Source organism: Neopsephotus bourkii, unplaced genomic scaffold, assembly GCF_033783945.1.
Source record: "Neopsephotus bourkii isolate Nb327-2 ecotype Australia unplaced genomic scaffold, CSIRO-AGI_Nbou_v1 NB_1234, whole genome shotgun sequence".
Lineage (NCBI taxonomy): Eukaryota > Metazoa > Chordata > Aves > Psittaciformes > Psittacidae > Neopsephotus > Neopsephotus bourkii.
Genome location: NW_026901719.1, coordinates 4,387,167 through 4,406,300, shown reverse-complemented (window position 1 = coordinate 4,406,300; position 19,134 = coordinate 4,387,167). Strand labels below are relative to the sequence as shown.

Sequence of the window (19,134 nt, the reverse complement as noted above, 5' to 3'; positions counted from 1 at the left end):
CACAAATGCTGTTGGACTGTGGGAGACCCTGAGAGCAGTATCACTAAAATGACTAAATGTAATGCCTTACGTGGCAGACATTTTACACATTTGTTGTAATACAGTGACATTGGGAATACAGTAGGGAAGAAATCGTCCCTTTGTTCTTTGAGAGGTTACTTTGCGAGATACTATCAAAGCGATGTGCACCTCCTGTACCTGCATGTTACAAGATTAAGTACTAGCTTTCCAATATTGACTTTCAGTTAGTTCTCCGATTCAGGCTGAAATGCATTCATCCCTATGCAGGTCATTCAGCTGTATTGATCTGGGTGAACTGTGGTACTGCTGACAGTAGCCCAGCAGCCCAGACCACCACACTTAATTGTAGAGAGCATTGTAGATAGAAGACTCTGTTAGGGTTGGTTTGCCTGTGTTGGTTAACACAGCTCTCCCAACTTTGGTCTTCTGTAGCAACAGATAAGGTTTTAAACATAGCTGCTTTAATGAGAAGTAGGGTTTGTAACTGCTGAGCTGAGCAAAATCTGTCTTCAGTAAAGCATGTCACTGGAATTTTTTTTTTTTTTAATTATTAGCATTGTTTTCTTATCCTCTTAGTCCATTTATTCCATATCAATTTTGTATTGTGATACAGTAAGACTTCTGATTTCTGATTAATCCATACTCCAAATATTACCCTTTTTTAGCTTCGTGGTATAAAAGATTAAGGAAAGCAAAAGACCAGTGAGGTAACTTACATTGATAGAGCTCTAGGAAGGTTTTGGAATACTGTAACTTAGCAGTGAAGGCCATCTTTTTCTCTTACCCACCTTTCCCTCCCCTGGGCTGAAGATATCTGTCTTCTTTAAAACTCCTTTGGATAATGACTGTCCCAAATTGTTGTGATTCAGTCAGACTTATTTTTGAAAAATGGGGGTGGAAGGAAGGTAGATATGGTTTGATTTTTGTTTATACGTTTACATGGTGATTCTTGCAGTTTAAAAACAAATGGAGAAATTATGTAAGGAAGTGAAGATAGGAGTAGTATGAAAGGCAGGTCTTTATAGGGGATAACAAATCAAACCAGAGATTTAAAAAAAAAATAACATTGTTAGCATTTTTGAAAGATACTTAAGATGCAGAAGAAAATAAATGAATTCTTTGTGTACACACTGTTAAATTTTCTGATGTTTTATTTTTAAATTACTTGTATGCCTTCCATTTCAACCATTTGTATTTTCTGTATGGAGCTGCATATTGCTATTAGTCCAACCCTGTGCATGCGTATTTTACACATCTGTGTATATTATAGTTCAGCTTTTCATTAAAGCTTTTTCATGGTATGTACTCAAAACCTTACAAGAAATACAGCTTTATCATGATGTTTTATGAGTTATTGTATGACATTATAGGTAGAATACCTTAAAGTGAATTAATTTACACTTGGAATAGACTTGTGAAATAATGGTGGTAGTTCTCTAAACGTAAAAGGGGGGCAAGGCAAATATCTTAAAGGTAATTGTGAATGTAGTGGAACAAGCTTGGTCCCCCTCCTCAAATGTCTGAGAAATGAAGAGGTGGTGGTTTGTGGGGACTTGCATGTGTGTGGGGGTTGTTTGTTTGGTGTTGCTTTTAGGTTTGATTTGTTCTCTCTTTTTTTTAAGACTATTTAGTATTGCACATGGTAGAACTCCTCAGTCTCAATTGCAAGAGCTTTTAAAGCCCACAGATCAGACTGTTCTCCTGAAGTTGGAGGTCCAAAAGGCAAAGTAAGAAGAAGGCATGGTGGCTACTTGGGGAAAACTGGTTTGCAGTGTACTGCTTATCAAATTTGGAAAACAAAAGATTTGGAGTGCAAGTCTAGAGAGTCTAGAGATCAGTGTTTTAACTGCCATCATCACAAAACAACTGATGTGTAGCAACTTGTGTCAGTTGAGACACACCTTCCAATTTCTGCTGTAGATGAAGGAAGAGCCTTTTCCTGCACTGCAGTCTTTGCTCACCTTCAGAGCACGGTTTGGTGAATTAAAGGAGGATGGATCTGTATAATAATACCACTATGAAGCTAAGCAGTTGAAGCAGCCATCATAATGCTTGTAAATACTGGGTTATAAATAAGCCCTTGAATCATCAATATTTTTTTACCTTAGTATTTTTCAAGATAATGTTAAAGCTTTTCTGTTGGGGAAGGGGAAGAGAGGATACACTGCTTTTGTTTACATGAAATCACATTGGTCACCTCTGTTGTTGCCATAGTTAGGAGTTTGGCTCCAGCTAAAGTCTTGTGCCCTTTCAACCAGTCAGATTACTGATACTGGCAGACAGCTATTGTCTGCACAATTTTACTTTAGTGATTGAGAAACATGCTTTGCTGTGAAATACCACAGCTAGTTTGTACACACCAAAGGAATGTTATGCCAAGAAGTAATGCAATCAAAAGAATCTGTGTGAGAGGCTGGTATGTTCTGTTCCAGTTGCTATCCCTTTTCCTGTTTTCCCCCTTTGTTAGTTATCTTAATTTTTCCTTCCCATATTCTCCTCTGCCCCCTGCCCTCAGCTTCTGTTCTGCTTCCCCCATAAACCCTACCTTTTTATCTTTCCCCCTCTACTTGTCTTTACACGCTTCAGACATGTCAGTTCCTCTTTCTCCCTCTCTTACCGAAATATCAACAGAGGGAGCACTCTGAGCACATTTCCTGCGTGTGGGTCCACACTGACCTCCATCAAGCAGGAGCTGTGCTTGCATCAAAACTTCCACTTCGCCCTGAGGTGTGACTTGGAGAGCTTTCACTGCAACAGGAGCCCTGGGGAGTTTATCTGGTAGACTCTAGAAACATTACACTCCTGTGTAAAATGAAGCATTTTTGAGGCCTAAGCTTAGCAGATTTATAAATCACGTAGGTGTGGTTGTGGTTCTTGACTACTCTGACAAATTTGATGCTCTCTGCCCAAAATGGTGGAGAGTTTGGATCCTTTCAGCAAAATAGCTGCGAGGTGTTTTTAAATAGGAATAGCATGTGTCATTCTTGTCATTGTTGAAAACAGCTGAACAGTTTCAGCCGAATAAGGAAAAATTATAAGAAAAATTATTAGCATGACCTTTTTTTTTTTCATTTTTATCTTTTTTTCTAAATAAGGTTTTAAGCAGCTGTAAAGTGGCTTTATAGGGGAAATGTTGCATAAAAATCCTCCCCACCCTGTATAAAGTCTTTGTTCTCCTCCTCATATGGGATGTTATTAATTTTAGTTCTTTTTGTTGTCATTGGTAGGTTTGTTTCTTACAAGGCGGTTGCATTGGAGCTGTTCAAGATCACATTTCCAGTTGTTTGGTCACAATATTATATAGCCTGTGAATGTCTTCATGATCCGAGTTCAAGTGGAGTTTTCATAAACCATAATAAAATATTTTCAGTAACCTATATAACATACCGTACAAAAAAAATCTGGCATGAAGCTTTTTTTCCCTAGCAATTAAAAAATAATGACATTGATGTTGTAAAAGGTTGTCAGATCTGCCGTCTGAACAGAACAAGATAGGAATTTGAAATAAAAAATATAAAATATATACGTGTGTATATATAAAAAATTCTGAAAATAATTTCTGATTTTGCAGTCTGTTTTGTATGTTGATATCTCTTCTGTTTGCTCCTTTTTCAGTGTCTACATTACAGTTGGTTTTTTAATAGTGATTGTTGCTTTTGGATCAGAAAGTGTGATAAAGAAGAGATACTTAAAATAGAAGGTTTGTTAAAGCCACGGAAGTTTTGCTCCTCTTTGTGCTGATCAAGGAGTCATCTGTAGAAAATCATGGTAGAGCTGCTAGAAAAGTTGTGGGGTTTGTTTTTGTTTTGCTTTTGGTGTTTTTAACCTACTTAGTCTTAAAGAATTATATGTAATAATTAAAATGCTTTCTTACGAAGCAGTTTTATTGTGATATTAATGCAGAGTGCATACATATTTCTGTGTAAACTGCTACTAATGCAATTGATACAATTAGTCTGTAATGTGATTCAGATTTGCTTCTTTGGTAATTGTTATTCACTGGATGTTAGAGGTTTCTTTCTTTTTTGAGAATACTGCTGTTAATCATTCTACCAGCAGTGTATAAGAATTCATATAGCAGATTAGTATTGACCTTGTAGATAATGCGTTGATTCCTTCCCCACCTGAAGGGGAAGAGATGCATGTGTTAGGGGGAGAAAAAGGAGACCTTGGTAATGTGAAATGAGTAGATGAAATTTCAGGTCTGAAATATTAAGAGGTCACTGAAGTGCCGAAGGGCAGGTTAGTCCTGATGGGATCAAAGGAGAGAAAACAGCCACGGAGATGGTAACTGTTGTTTTGGTCTGATACTGCTGTTCCAGAGCAAGCTTGTAAAAAATGATGATGGACTTTGTATGGTTCCTGTCTGTGGCTGTTTTTTTTTTTTTTTTTTTTTTAATCACAGAATACTAAATCCTGGACCTGGGGAGTGGATGTTTTCCCTAGATGTAAAAAGCAGGAACTAGCTTAAGGGCATATCTGTGTTCTTAACACTGTGGAATGATGAAAGAATATATTAGGGGAGGGGATCTAGAGAGGAGGTATCAAGATTCAGTAATTCAGCTAATGTAAAAGTAATTGCTGACAGTCTGCTTCACACAGAGAGGAAACAATAAAAGCTTTGAGTCCTTGTATTTGAGAGAATATGCAATGCTGTAGCTCAGTAGTCATGGATTTTATTAGCAAATGGAGTTGACTTCTCCTCCACCCTCCTGCTTTTTATTACCGATAATTGAGAAGCATCAGTAGAAAACAGCTCTTGAGAATGCAGTGGTAATGTCCACTTAAAAGCTGTGTGGCAAGATGACTGTTGTGTCTCTATGCTTTGTTCCTAACATAACTATGCCTTAGAGAAAGGAGCATCCTGGATCATGAGTGGTGGAAGGGGAAAGGATGTCTTTGTTCTCATTCCACTGGGGGTGTTGTTGAGTATTTGTGTTTCTGGTTTAGGATGAAGAGTTGTCTATAGTCTGAGATCAGAAATTACGTCTGTGCTGAAACAATTCTCTTTAACAGCAAGGATAATGTAGTACAGAAAGCTGAGCAGCTGTATGAGAAAAAAAATCTCCCCAAATTCTAATTAATCTGTAGTCTCAGTATAAAAAGGTGCCTTTTGAACTCTACCTTTGAATTCTATTAAAAGTATTGTATGGATGGAAAATGTTTCTTTTTATTTCCTTCTCACTTTCCTACTGTGCAGCTAAATTGCTTCTGACAACTGAAACCAGCTCACACCAAACCCAGTGTAAGTCTGTTCATTTATCTGAAGAACAAAGTCAGCACTGGTGCACAGCTCCTCAGGGAACAAATGCTTTTTCAAAAATGTCAGTATAGATTTGTTACATGTGTTGCAAGTCAAGCCCCAACTTGATCCCATAGCAAGGGAGTTGGACTAGATGATCTTAAAAGGTCCCTTGCAACCCAAGCCATTCAAAATGAGCTATGAATATTTAATTAGCTTTCAATGGTCACACTGCTCATAGTTAAAAGTTAAATTTTGTGTCCCACAAGTAGTTTGTAATAAGTGAATTTGTGACCTGCCTTAAAGCCCCTGCAACTAACCAAGAAACCAACCAAACCCATCACCTCAACACAGCCAAAACCCAGCAGTTACAAGGTAGCGGAACTATTAGAGTATATGTGTACAGGTGCAGAACTTCTCATTTTTGAGCCAAATGTAAAACCACTTTCAAAACTCTCATCTCATGTTGGCTAGTTTGGTTCAGGTGTCTTGTCTCTGCTCCCTCCTGGCTTCTTGTGCCCCTCCTCACTGGAGGAAAAGCTCTGATCAGGGTAAGTACTACTTAGCAACAACTAAAACATTGGTGTGTTTACCAGCTTTATTCTCAGGCTAAAGCCAAAACACAGCTCTGTACCAGCTTCTAGGAAGAAAATTATTCCAGATGAAACCAGGACGGGTTTAAAGCGAGTATGTCCTCTATCTGTGGTTGCTGATTCATCCTTACCACTGGCAAGAAACATTTTGAGTAGTCTGGTAACTTGGCAGAGTGGACTTTTTTTTTTCTTCCCCCTGTGATAGCCTTATGCAGCATTGAAAATTTTATATCCATGTGGCAGATATAAAACTGGCAAGCAGCAAAGCAGCAAGACCTCAGCTTAATTTTTCAGTGTTTTTCTCATTCCTGCTGTTCTTTCTGTGAGGTCTCACTGAGCTCTTACTGGGCTGTTAATGCTTTTCTGTTTATTTCCCACTGTAAAAGGGCACACCAGGAACTGTAGTGTGTCCAGAAAAAGATAGGTTTATTCTGGGGTTTCATTATGACAAGGTTTAAAAAACTTTTTTGTTGTCAAATTCAGAATGTATGTAAAAGTGTTTTAGCTTTGGCCTTCTGTTTCCAAATGTAAGATTTAATGACCTGCTTTGGAAGAATGGTGATGCTTATTTATAAACAACATCTGAATGTTTCATGGATGAGATTGATTTTCTAGATATTTTTCTTTTTTATCAGCCATTTCCTATGAATGTGTCCTTATTGTCATCAAGAGCTTTATGGAAAAATATCGTATCAAGACCTTTCACTCTGGGCAAGACTATCTTAATTTCCTATGAAGTAGTCTGAGTACTGTATTTCAGTGAGACTGAGGAACTGCTGCTTTGAACACAAATATCCAGCTTCTAGAATCATAGAACCAGAATGGTTTGGCTTGGAAGGGACCTTAAAGATTGTCTGGTTCCAGCCCCAGTCAAGCACTTAGAGGGATGGGGCATTCACAACTTCTAGGTCAACTTGTTCCAGTGTCTCACCACCCTCATAGTGAGTTTCTGCTTTAAGTCTTAGATTTAAAAAATGAACACACAAACCAGACACATCCCCTCTAACAACTCCTACCAAAAAAACCCAAACCCCAGAAGAACCTAGCTTTGTTCCCATCATCTTTTAAATGGCTGGGCAAAAGGAAGGAAAGGAGAAACAGATGCAGAGAGGAAAGTCCTCCAGTCAAGGTTAAGCCTGAGAAGCTTTGCTTCAAGTGCATGACCAAGCAACTTGTGACAATGGATATTTTTGAACATCTGAGAGCATACACCAGTATTTTGAGGCAGGGTATGGTCCAGCTCACTGGGAAAAGAAAATTGCATCATGTAAAGGCGGGCCTGGTAGCAAGAAATGTGTGGAACTTCACTTGCTGATATAATGGAAATTTAAATTCCAGTTCCAAAAGTGTATGAAAGATATTTGCAGATTTATAGGCCCTCATGATATTGAAGATTTTTTTCCTTAATGGCATGTTCCATGCTTTATTCTTCAATTTCAGTTTTTGTTCTAGGAAACCTCAACCTGCCAACAGTTGTTGAAAGCACTGGCTTGGTAGCTTACAAACATTGCTTTTTTTATATCTGTATTTTTGGATTGCTTGCGGGAAAGAAAAGGCTAATTGCTATGCAATCTTTAAATCCTGAGTGGGTTCAGACTTAAGTAGTTTGATACTAAGTCAATGGTGTAAACTTCCTCCAACTAGTAGATCTGAATGCTTTTAATACAGTTCTCTGCTTTTTTTGTGTTTGTGCTTCATGAAGTCGAACAGGTAACATTTAAGTTTGATCTCAAGATTCTAAGCCATTTGCTGCATTGAGCTGGTCATGTAACTAGTTCAGTCATTAATCTCAGTCTGATACCACTGGATATTTTTTTCTTGATTTGTTATATTCCATATTCTCAATGTTGGCAATGTGTTCTTTGTAGCTATTTTTGTTAGTAATTTTAGCAACATAGTTGAATTTTCTGGTGACTTATACAGGTTATATATAAGCTTAGCTTATACATTTGACCAGCTTCTCAACTGCTTCTTTCTTTTGGTAGCAGTTTGAGTTTATTGAACATTGCCAAGTTTAGCTATCTGCATAAAACTGCTCCAGTTTTATAGAGGTGGCATGTATTTAATAGAGGGATTTCTGAGAGTAGTTAATCCAGTTTAGTCAACCCAGTTTAGTTAACTGCCATTTTATTGATGGAAGGTCTCAATACATCAGAAAAAAGTACCTTTTATAACTTTATACTTGCTTGCCTGAGCGCTGCTGTAGATTTAAATTGGGTGTCCTGTGTTGTGAAAAGAAATGCACGTTGGAGCAGGCAACTAATTTGTACAAGTAACATTCTCTCTTTCTATTGCAAGAGAGTCTTTCAGCTGGGAGAGAAATCTTACTGCTACTGTTGCTGTCATCTTTTGTTATAAGTGTTTTTAATGTTCATCTGCGTGGACAGCTGCTGGTTCCTCTATCCTGTAATCTTCTAAAATAGAAAAGATCTTTATTTTCTTTGAAACTTTTTATTAAAGTCTCCAGTATATGCTGGTCATTTCGTTCATCAAATACCTTTATTTAACTGCATTTAAAACTAGTTGAAATACGCTTGTCAGTTTGACCTCTGAGGTCAGCTTGAATGGTCTTCGTTCTGTCACCTCATACTGCCTTTCAGAATTGCTTGCTTTGATTTGCATGCTACTTCTTTTAAAGACTACACTTTTTTGTGTGTGTGAGGCACCTATAAATAGTGCTTTTGATTATCTGCCAATTCAGTTATCTGACTGTTCATGGAAGATTGAGATAAGATGCCATCTGGTTCATGATGAACTATGGTCTGATAATTTGAAGTTGTCTGCACTGGTTCCAGAGTCATGAGGGATCTATTTATATATATTCCTCCACAATATATTTGCTAGTTTGTTCACAGTTGAGCAGAGAACAGTCTTGTTTGTTCCAGTGGTTTTCATTCCTTCACCTCATTCTGTCAGAAAGGAGTTGCTCCTCTTCCTATCAGTTATAGATTTGCATGTATTCAGCTTTTCTTTCACCTGTCTTTCAAGTGCACTGTTTCTCTTTTTAGGAAACTTTCCTGTATGCTTCACTTACATAGTCTCAAAATTCCCTATGATGCAAAGATATGCAGAATTCTGAAGGCAGTCTGGTGTGGAACACAGAAAAATTGTGAGTGGTCCTTTATTAATTTTGTTTCAGAATTAGGGAAATAAGAAACTTTCAGCTGGTTTCCCGTAAATACCATGTCAGGAAGGAGAGACACTGGCTGCCTTTTAGGGATTGTTGCTTTAATCTGCTGGGGTTTTTTCAGATTTGGAATTAGTACCCTGGAAGGTAACTGCTGAGGTGTGCCTTGCACATTGTGTTTTGCCAGCCACCTTTTTGGTATTTTCTGGTGGAAGACTGGTGCCTTTGGTGTGTAGAGAACAGGTTGTGGAAGTCAGTAAAGCTAAATACTGAAGTTCCAATGTTTTTTCTTTAATTTGGAGAATTTAAAGGCAGGATGTTGCTATTTTAGGTAGGATTTCAGTTTCTGTCTGTTCAAGTCTGTCAGTGTCTTTCTCAAGAACCAAAATCAAGGAGCTAATGTAAGTGCAGTCTTACAGAGATCTTACATGCAAGAAATGTTTTTTGCCTCTCTAGACCCTCTGAAAGGTAGGATTAGTTTTGGCTTCTGGTTTCCTTTGCTTCAGGAGCTTGTATCAGTGGAAACTGGGGAAGGTCATGAGAAGATTTTTCAAATGTATGGAGCCCAGGATCCTTTCTTACATGAGGGAGAGCTAGACCTTTCTGCTTACCCTTGGAAGAAGTGGTCAATGTAGATAACATTCAGTGACATCATTAACTCTTTCCTCTCTGGTTCTCTTGGTTGTATAGTTTTAACCTGCACACTGCCTCCTGGATTCCAAAGAAAGATCATAATCCTTTCAAGTAGAACCTGTCACCTCGTCGCTTCTTTGTCCACAGTCTTAGTTCTGTTCTAGACTGTACCAGTGTTGGTAACTGGGGGAGGGATGGGAGGAGGAGATTGTCAGAGGAATAATTACTTATAAAACAGTAGGGTTCATTGCCTCCATTTATGTTTACGTGGGTTCTACATAGTTCCACCCTTCTGCTTCCTCTCCTTTCTCCCCATATCCTCAATACAGCAATGGGCTGTTCTGTCTAAATGCTGATTGTTGTTTGTGCTTTCATTCTATATGCAGCTCTGTTGAACAGTCACATTCAACCAGCACACAGTGGCTCAAATTCCCTATTGGAGCAATGCTGTCATCAGGTCACAAGCCGTTCTTGCTCAGAATTGAAAGTCAGTGACAAGCTTTCAGATGCACTTGTTTGGTTTGCATAAGTTTTTGCTTTCAGGATTGTTCTAAGGAGGAGCTCTGTGTAGTATCTTCTTTTTGAAGGCTTATTCCAGTTGTAAGCTTTAAAGGTCTCTTAGAAGTGAGAGTGTTTCTTGGGTGGAAGAGACTTTTTGAGTTCTTTAACCTGCTACTGCCGATACCTGTTAGAGGAGCTGTATCTTCTGCTTCCGCATAAGCTCTGCTTTCTGAAAGGTGTTGCCTTGTTCAAAATCCGGAGAATTTCTCTGAGAAAATGAAAAGAAACAAAGGGTAATGGAACTTCCTTCTTACCCATACATAACTGATGCATGGGAGTTTTGAAAAGCACCTTTAAAGCGGGACAGAGAAGCTAATGGCTGCGATGTGGGAACGTTTTTGTTCATAAGAGCAAAAGAATGTATTCTAGTTTGTTAGTTCCATTTATTGCAACATCTGGAAGAAATTACCTTTAGAAACTAATTTGAGGTAAGAGAACAGAGACAGTAAAGGTACCATATACAACTTATTTCACTAGAATTGCATCCTGAATTCTGAAATTGAAATTTGAAGGCTTTTTAATGCACAGAGTCAACACATGTTATCTGATATCATAGTTAAATTTATTTGCCCAAAGATCATCTGGATCTTGTGAAACTTTATATGCAGTAATTTCTGATTTTTTAGCATTATTGCTCTTAGTGCAGTTTGAAGGAGAATAAAAAAACCTGATGTAAAAAGACAAGTTGCTAAGGATTGTGAGAAGCAGTCTTATGAGACTTCATTAGTAATCAGGAAAAAAACATGATAGTGGTGGGTGGTAAAGGTGTTACTTTAATCAAATGTGCCCTTCCTCCAAATAATCCTTCATAGTTGCTTGCATAATTGAGCAAGTTAGGTTGTTGGGGTTTTTTTACGCCTCAGGTGGTTTTTGGCTGCTTTTCAATATGTTCTAAAGGTTAGTGAAGATGGTTTAATGCTGGCATGTAAATTTTGTATTGGACCATAGTGGTGAAATGCAGATTACCTATGATCTGAGCTCTTTTACTTAAGAGTCATGAGCCCCACCGCACACATAACTTTTATAGCTCCTGTAATGCCTGACAATCTGTTGTATGTGGAAGCATGATAGTTAATGTCCTTTCATTTGGCTTATAAATTATGAAACTGTTGAGGAGTTCCATACTGGGCCTGACTTTCCCCTGAATGTGAAGTTTTGTAGGTTGAAATGATTGCATTTATGTAAAAAAAAAGCGGTAGAGAGAGAAAAAAAAAAAAAGAAAGCAAAGCTGATTGTCTCTTCTACATCAAGTCTAGGTTCTCACTGGTGAACAACACCTCTTCTGGCCAATTTATAGCGCATCAGTTATAACATGGTGCTGGTTTATAGTCGTAATATTTGACAGGTCCAATCAGAAGACCTGATGCTGGGGTAAATATCTTGTAACTGCTGTCTTAAAAATAATAGAGTTCCATGAAAATGAGAGAAAATGATTTATCTTTGAAATTATTATAGGATACCATGTTTGTCTGTAGCTGGTATTATACAGTGAATGGCCAGTCCACCATTCCAGTAATCCACAATTACGCAATCCAAGGATTTTGGCTGTATCAAGCTATTTCTGCCAGCAGTCTCTTCTTGCAGAAATTACCACTTCCAACAGCAGGAATAACACAACAGGATGTAGCTGTGCACCACTTTTCAGTCTAGTTACTAAATGTAAATCCATTTTTATCAGTACTTCAGGCAAATGTGGCTAAGATGCAGAGGAGTGTGTTGTATCCTCCCCATCCTCCTCCTGTGCAAAAGGGCTGCTACTTTTGGCAAAGACGGTTGGTGATAGTAACAGCTTTGGCATCTACAGTAGAATCCTCCAACCTCATCTGAGATCATATTCATAATTACACTCCTGCTTCTAGTCGGATTTTAATGAGACTAGGTGAATGTTACTGTTCTAGGAGCTCTGAAGCTTTAGCAGTTTAACACTGTACAGGGTACAATATGGCGAAGGTGAACATATTGTTGACCACAACCTCTTCTCATATTCCTGGGAGTTAGATGATGCTACATCATATCACTGAAAAGGGAATTGTTCCCTGGGTTTCTGTGTTGGTTTTTTTTTTTTTTTTTTTAATTTGACCCTCCACCTATCAGCATCTACAGTGTTAGCAGACAATTTTTAGAATCACGTGCTGAACTACTGCTTCTGAGTAATCTTAACCAGAAGTTATTTTCATGGCATCAGCTTTTCTAGTCTGCTTCCTTTTTATGTTGATACAGGCAATTGGTAGTGATTCTCATGAATTTAGCCAGATTGTAATTTTACACATAGTTCTAGCTATATTTAGCTGTGGGTAGTATTTCTTTCTTTTTTTTTTTTTGTTCTGAAGAAGTAACTAATATCCTTCCTAGCTTCTTAATTGTCTGAGAATGTGATTTAGAAACCACAAGAGTAGCATTCCTAAAAAGTTTTTATGAATATATAGTTTGTCAAATGGGGATTATTTCTCTTTCCTTAGCTTAAGGTACAGTCTTCTTCTCCTTTATTTATCCAAGCAATGGGTGTAATCCTTTGTACTTTTCAAAACTTTGATTTATTTTTATGGATATTGGAGGCCATTTCTTCTGGATGGCTTCTTGTGTGCATTAGTGTCTGAGGGGAAGAACAATGCTAAAACATGAACCCATTCAGGACAGTTTTGCCTCTAAGAGGCACTGTATTACTTCAGTTACAAGTTAAACAAGTTAACACAATGCACATAGTTTATGAATGTGATGGCAATGTGAATAAAAAGTAAGTTTAGGAATGCTGAATACTGGGAGCATCTGCTGTAGTGGAGAGGTACTCTAGTTTATAGAAAAATGAGTTACAGTAAAATTAATCTTGGTGGCAACAGTTGAATTCTAGCAGGTTTTTTCTGCTGCAGAAGGACAGCTTTGCCCTGCAAAAAATAAAAATAAAAATAAAAATTAATTTGCAGAATACAGGTGCTTCCCAAAGTGGCAGCCGGATGAATGCTAAAGATTATTAATACAATCTTGCTCTTTCAAAAGGGTTAAGGAGACTTAGCCCAGTAAAATCTAACATGTATTGTTAGGACCAGAGTGCTATATAAGGAAGCCTTTGGGTATACAAATATAACTGTTGCCATTTTGAACTACTACAACAATCTATTCTTTCCTTGTTTACTCCATAGTTGCGTGTGCATGAACATCTCTGATGATCAAATGTGCCTTGGCATGTTGTTTAAAAAGTTTGTATGGAAGATATGAGTGTGATATAGTAAGTTCAGTGAGAGGCAATTACTGTGGTAGGCCTAAGAAAAGCTTAACAAATTCACAATGTTTATTAGAAGTACCTGCCTGAAGTTGTTTACCACTGAATTAATGAGATGCATATTTTCTATGCAAATGCTCCGTGTATATACAGAAATACAAATACACTGACTTACTGTTGTTCTTTACCTAATTGCAAATGCAAGACTTTTGCAATGAATTGTGGTCATACCGAATGCCTTAGCTGGAACATAAAATATTTCTTGTCCTGCTGTGTGATTTCCACTAGGATAACATGGTGCTTTTGTTTTTTAAAAGCTGGAACCAAGCATACCTCTTAAAAAAACAGACAACTTGCTCTCCTCTCTTCCTGGAGGGCAACTTGGGCTTTATGTCAGCTGAAGTGGCTTCAGCTCTGCTGCCACCCAGAGAAGAGTCATGTCAGGACAGCCCTAGGCCAAGTGTGCACTCTCTTCTCCAAATTAGGTTTGGGCTGGGGCCTTCTGTACATTTTCTCTGTTTCTGAGCACGTGTGTGTGTATATGTATGAACTGCACACAGCGGGTCTTCCTCTCAGCTGCTTCCCATCTGTCCTAAGTGCTCCATGGCTGCCTACTGTGTTTCCAGCAAGTGTCCAGTCTGAGTGAAGACCATCTATGGCCTGTGCGATGGGATTGAGATTATAACATCAAAAGGTCCCTGTGTGGTATGGCTCAGGTGGCCACTTCCGTGACTGCTCTGCTCTTTGATGGTGTGATTCACTGAAGGTATTATTTTAGGACTATGACATTCAGCTTATCCCCTCCCGCTTGTTTTAGAAAGGGGAATAGCAAAAATGTACTGTAAAATGAAAGCTGTTGTCTTAGCAGAGGAGTTAATGTATATTATGTAGCATGGATTTAATCTCTTGAAGATTTAATAGTATGAGTTTTCTTTCTGATACTGTTTTTAACTACCTCCCAAGCTTTTCTTTTTCATGAAGCTGTATCCTTTCAAATACTAGCAGAGAGTATTGTTCCCAGTAGTAAGTGTTGCAAAATTAAGAATGATAAAAAAAATAACAAAATTTTTAATTATTTTTTCAAGAAAATTATGGTTCTTCAGCAGTTGCTGGTCGTCACATGGATAGAAAATGTTTGTTACTTTTTTCTGCCACAAATGTGCTACAAAACTAAGAGCTCAAGCTTTGTTAAAAATTCCAGTTGCAATCTACATTTAAATTATAAGGTTAATGGTATATTATTATTATTGCTTAATTTTTTTTTCTTGTGGGTATTTCAGAAGTAGCACATGGCAATGTACATTTCAGTTTTGCACATTTTTGAGTGGTGCCTCAGAGGGCTTTTCAGTGGCTCCTTCATATAGAATTATAAAGTGTAATGATGTTGAGAGAGTTGAATCTTTACAACCTACAGATTGTTTTGTTCTCTGGTAGAAGAGACTTACCAGACCTTATATGAATCTACCTTCATCCTCTTCTCTCAAACATATTTGTACCACAGCATCCCACATGTGATTGGCCTGCTAGCTGCTTAGTGTTCCTAGAGTCCAGAAAACAATGGCCTTGTAGGTCATATTTGGTCTTCAGGCCTTCTGGCCCTCCAGGTCTAGGTTGGAAACAAGCACTATTGAATGCAACTTAGTTTGGGTTTTGGTTTTGCTTTCTTTTGGGTTTTTGTTTTCTTGTTTTGGGTTGTTTTGTTGTTGTTTTTTTTTTCGTTTGAGATCAGAATGTAAGTCATGCTTTGCCATTTGGTCTATTAAAAAGTATGGATATTCCCTCCCCCACCCCCGGCTGCTAATATTTTACTAGAAGTTTTATTGCAACCTGTAGTATGGCAAAAAGATTGATTGATTTATTTTTTAAACTATACCTACAAGCACTAAAAGCATGGTATGTTCACCAGTTTGTACCTAGTTCTCTCAAACAGAACAGCATATTTGAAATAGGACATTGTCTAGCAAGTTTTGAGGCAGATGAATTCAATGGCCAAATTGTTAACCTGTTACAAATGTTACCTTTATGTGAAAAAGTTCTGTGTTCTGAGGAAGTGTTCTGTGTTCTGAGGAAGTGTAATTTGAACTTTAAATTAAAGCTTTAGTGTAGAATATTTGAAGGCAGTTTGTCTAGTTTCAGTTCTGGGTGGTTTTTTTCTGGGCAAGCCAGTGCAATGCATGTGTTTATCATTCAGATAAAGCTGAGTGACTAAAAAAAATGCAAACTTAAAAGTTACACTAGAGAAGCTTTTAACTCTTTGACTGATATGTCTAACTATACATTAACATCTGCATTTGGCTGGGAAATAATAACTGCTGTGGAAGGTGGTGGTGTTATATGGATGCTGTTACTTGGGTGGAATAGTGCTGAAGACATTAATAACGTTTCTGTTGTGCCTGCACACTTTGGATGCCACTGAAATCTGATACCATACTACAGGTTTTGTTACACCTGTAGCAAATCTGTTTCTTTTCTTGATTAATATCTTACTTGAAAAGACACATTTCAATAACTGAAAACAGCATAAACTGAGACCCTTCCACGTTGAAATACTGGTGGCATTGTTAAAAAGTGCTTATTTTGATTAGGTCAGTTTTAAGAGATTAGATTTTACTTGTCGTTTAATATCAGGCAAGGAAACAAACTTATCAATAGGAAAAATGTTTGTAATTGTCAACAAAATAATTTCATGTGTATAAGTAAGACTAACTTGGGGAATAAAAGGAGGGAATAGTTAAGCTTTTAAAAGTTTTGAATAAACTCCCCCACCCCCCCCCATTTACTTCTTTTAAATATAGCTGAAAGATTACATTTTGATTCCTGGTTCATAGCATTAACATTTAAAATTTTGTATTTTAAACCCAAACCACTAAGCATTACATTAAAAATATCTTTGTCTCTGCCATTGTAGTAAAGAGATGTACTGTGACAGTCTCTAACAGGGACTAACTAGCTTTGACTCAGTTTCATGAGTTTTTATGTTACAATTTAGATTGATGGTAATAGAAGGCTAGGAATAGCTGATTGTGTTGGCACAAGGATGAGCATTCCCCTTTAGATCAAAATAATTTGAATTGCTTTTGATATTGTATTTCATTTCACGTGAAAAACGACTTCTTCCAACAGAAAGAGTCTTAAGAGCTAGGTTTTGGAAGCTGGGGCAGCTTTGACTCCCAGGCATCATGGAGTACAGTATTTTGAAGAAAAATGCACCGAAAAGAGAAGCCAGATTTGTCTGCCCCAATTTTGTAATTTTATTTTGCTTTTGGCTTAAAAGGGATGTGGGTTTTGGCTGTTAATGTAACAAGCTGTTTACCTTGGCAGAGCTGAGCCTAAGACAAGCATCTGTTGGTTAACAAATAAAATCAGTTTGATCTCACTGTCCGTGGAGTGTTTTCTCATATCATGAATTGTGCAAACAGGGACGCTGTTTCAGTCCAGTTGTACTTGGATGTGGAGCAAAACTCAGATCTGCTTTTTTTCTTAGCGTATCTAGGTCAGTGTTGTCTCCAGCATCCATCCAGCTTACATGAAGGTAACGTTTCACCTCCGAAGAAACAGAAAAGATTGTTTGAGGGAGAATGAATTCTTGAAAACAGTGTTGGAGAAGGTTTAGCATGCTTTAGAAAATGAGGTTGATTTAAAAACTGCAACTGCATGGACCTATAAATTATAAAGCACTTGTAGGCTGTCATATGCTCTACAAGCTTCAGTAGTGTGATAAATGAGAGTTTTGAGTGATCTCAGAAGTACCTTCCCATCAGTTTGTCACAATCTGCATATTTGTTAGGTGTGCTCTTATTCCTCTTTTCAACCCGTACTCTGTTTCCTTTGAAGAGTTTATAAACATCTTGACTGTGTGGTCCATTTTTGGTGACTCATATGTCTCTAACAGCTTACACACACTTATGTTATCAGTAATCAAATTCTCTGAGAGGAGATAGCTTTTAAAAATATTTATATGTGTTTTTTAATAAGTGAAAACTTTATAGACAGAGAAGAGCCTGCACAGCAAAAGGTTTGTTTGTTTGTTTGTTTGTTTAAACTTCAAGTAAAACAAAAGTGATTGAACAGCTGCAGGTGTTTATAAGAATTAGTTGCAAGGCAGACAGATTTCGGTGCCGTAACTCCAGTGTCTACCCAATCTGCTGTGGAGTCATCTCAATAGCCTTGTCCTGCCCTTTAGTCTCTCTTATAAGAGAACATAATAAGAAAAATCTGTCAAGAGTCATATCAGTTTTACAGCCTTCTTCGGGGAAAACTGCAAGCACAGCAGCATGCACTTAGAACTCTTCTAAAACACTGGGCTTAGAGAATGTTTGCCTGTCCTCAGTTTTGCTGCAGTTTGAATGTTGAGAAGTGTTTGAAGAATCAGTATTTGGAGTCAGCTTGAATCCCTGCTCCATTGCCATCTCTCCCTTGCAGCTCTCTAACCATCTCCTGGTTGCTTATAGAGAACATAGAGCAAAGTAGTATGTAATTTCCTCCAGAGCAATATGTGAATAGGATTGAAAAGCTTCCTAAGCAGGGAGGAGAAAGGACTTGGTATATACAAAAAGCAACGTCTAAGGTTTGAGTCCATAGAGCAAGTGCATCCTAATAGCCTGCTTAAAAGTGAATACAGGGATACAGGGCCTTGTTCTTAAAAGATCTTCCCTGAAATTCAAGCAAATTGGAAGCATCCTGCTGAATAGTCTGAATTTTGCCTTTTTTGAGCCTGACTGCTGTTGTGTTCTGTGGAGATACAAATTTTCACTGATGTAAGACTTCAAGTACCGTGTTTGTACCTTGGTGCTGCTGTCTGAATCCAGTAGTTTCTGGAAAGCTGTTGTGTAAATACAATTTCAGAAACAATTTTTTAGGTGTTTTGGGGATAACATACATACATGGATAATTTTAATGCTATTTTTAGGGACTTTATTTTGGATTTTATAAATATGTCTTTTTTTTATATATATTTTCTTTAAATGGAATGGTTAGTTCAAGTTGAACAGATTCTCTAGTTTGTGTAGCAGTTGGCACAGAAAGGGTCCAGAGACTCTGACAAAGGTAGTGTGGAACAGCTTAGTAGTTGTAGTGGTATGCTGCAAGGTGCCTAGAAGGGTTTAAAAATCAGTGGGTTGTGTTCAAAGGGTTGGGCTTTCCAGTTCTTTTCCATGTCCCTGAACCTCCAAGAGCCCAAACCCCAACTTTCATGAACTGAAGGGCAGAACTTGTGTCTCTTGGGGTGGGATTGGAGAATCCCAGAATGGCAAGTCTGGAAGCCTGAAAGGCTGAAGTTCATAACTTCTGGCACCAGGAGGAAGACTTCTGCTGTGCCTCAAGATCTGTGATTACAGAACAGATTCAGTGCACTTGTAGGCGATGCGGGTCTGGGTGTTCCATCCAGTGAAACATCCAAGTTGGCTAAATCTGAGCCATGCAGGAGCACCGAGAAGAAAGTGGCAAGTAATAACAGTAGGGAAATTTCCTGCTGTGGGGCATAGAGACTTCCATATGTCAATTTGTCATTTAGGGAGGCTTGTTGCTTGCCAGATACTTGGATCTGGAAAACTGTGGAAAGACTAGCCAAGGCTTGTCTGGCCATCATACTACTACCCGTTGCTGCTTTTCCATGTAGGCTTCAATGATATTGGCAGGAGTGATCTGGAAAGCATCGGTTGTGACTATATGGGTCTGGGGTGACTGTCATGGACATGGGGAGTTTTCTCCTAGATCTTTTTGGTGAGAGGGAAGGGTGTAA

At 38.0% G+C, this 19,134-nt stretch overlaps 1 protein-coding gene across 5 annotated transcripts in view; it reads left to right on the top strand.

Moving 5' to 3' along the window:
* The window catches only part of SH3KBP1 (SH3 domain containing kinase binding protein 1), a 226,209-nt gene that overhangs the window by 1,383 nt on the left and 205,692 nt on the right, over positions 1-19,134 (top strand). The window lies entirely within an intron of this gene.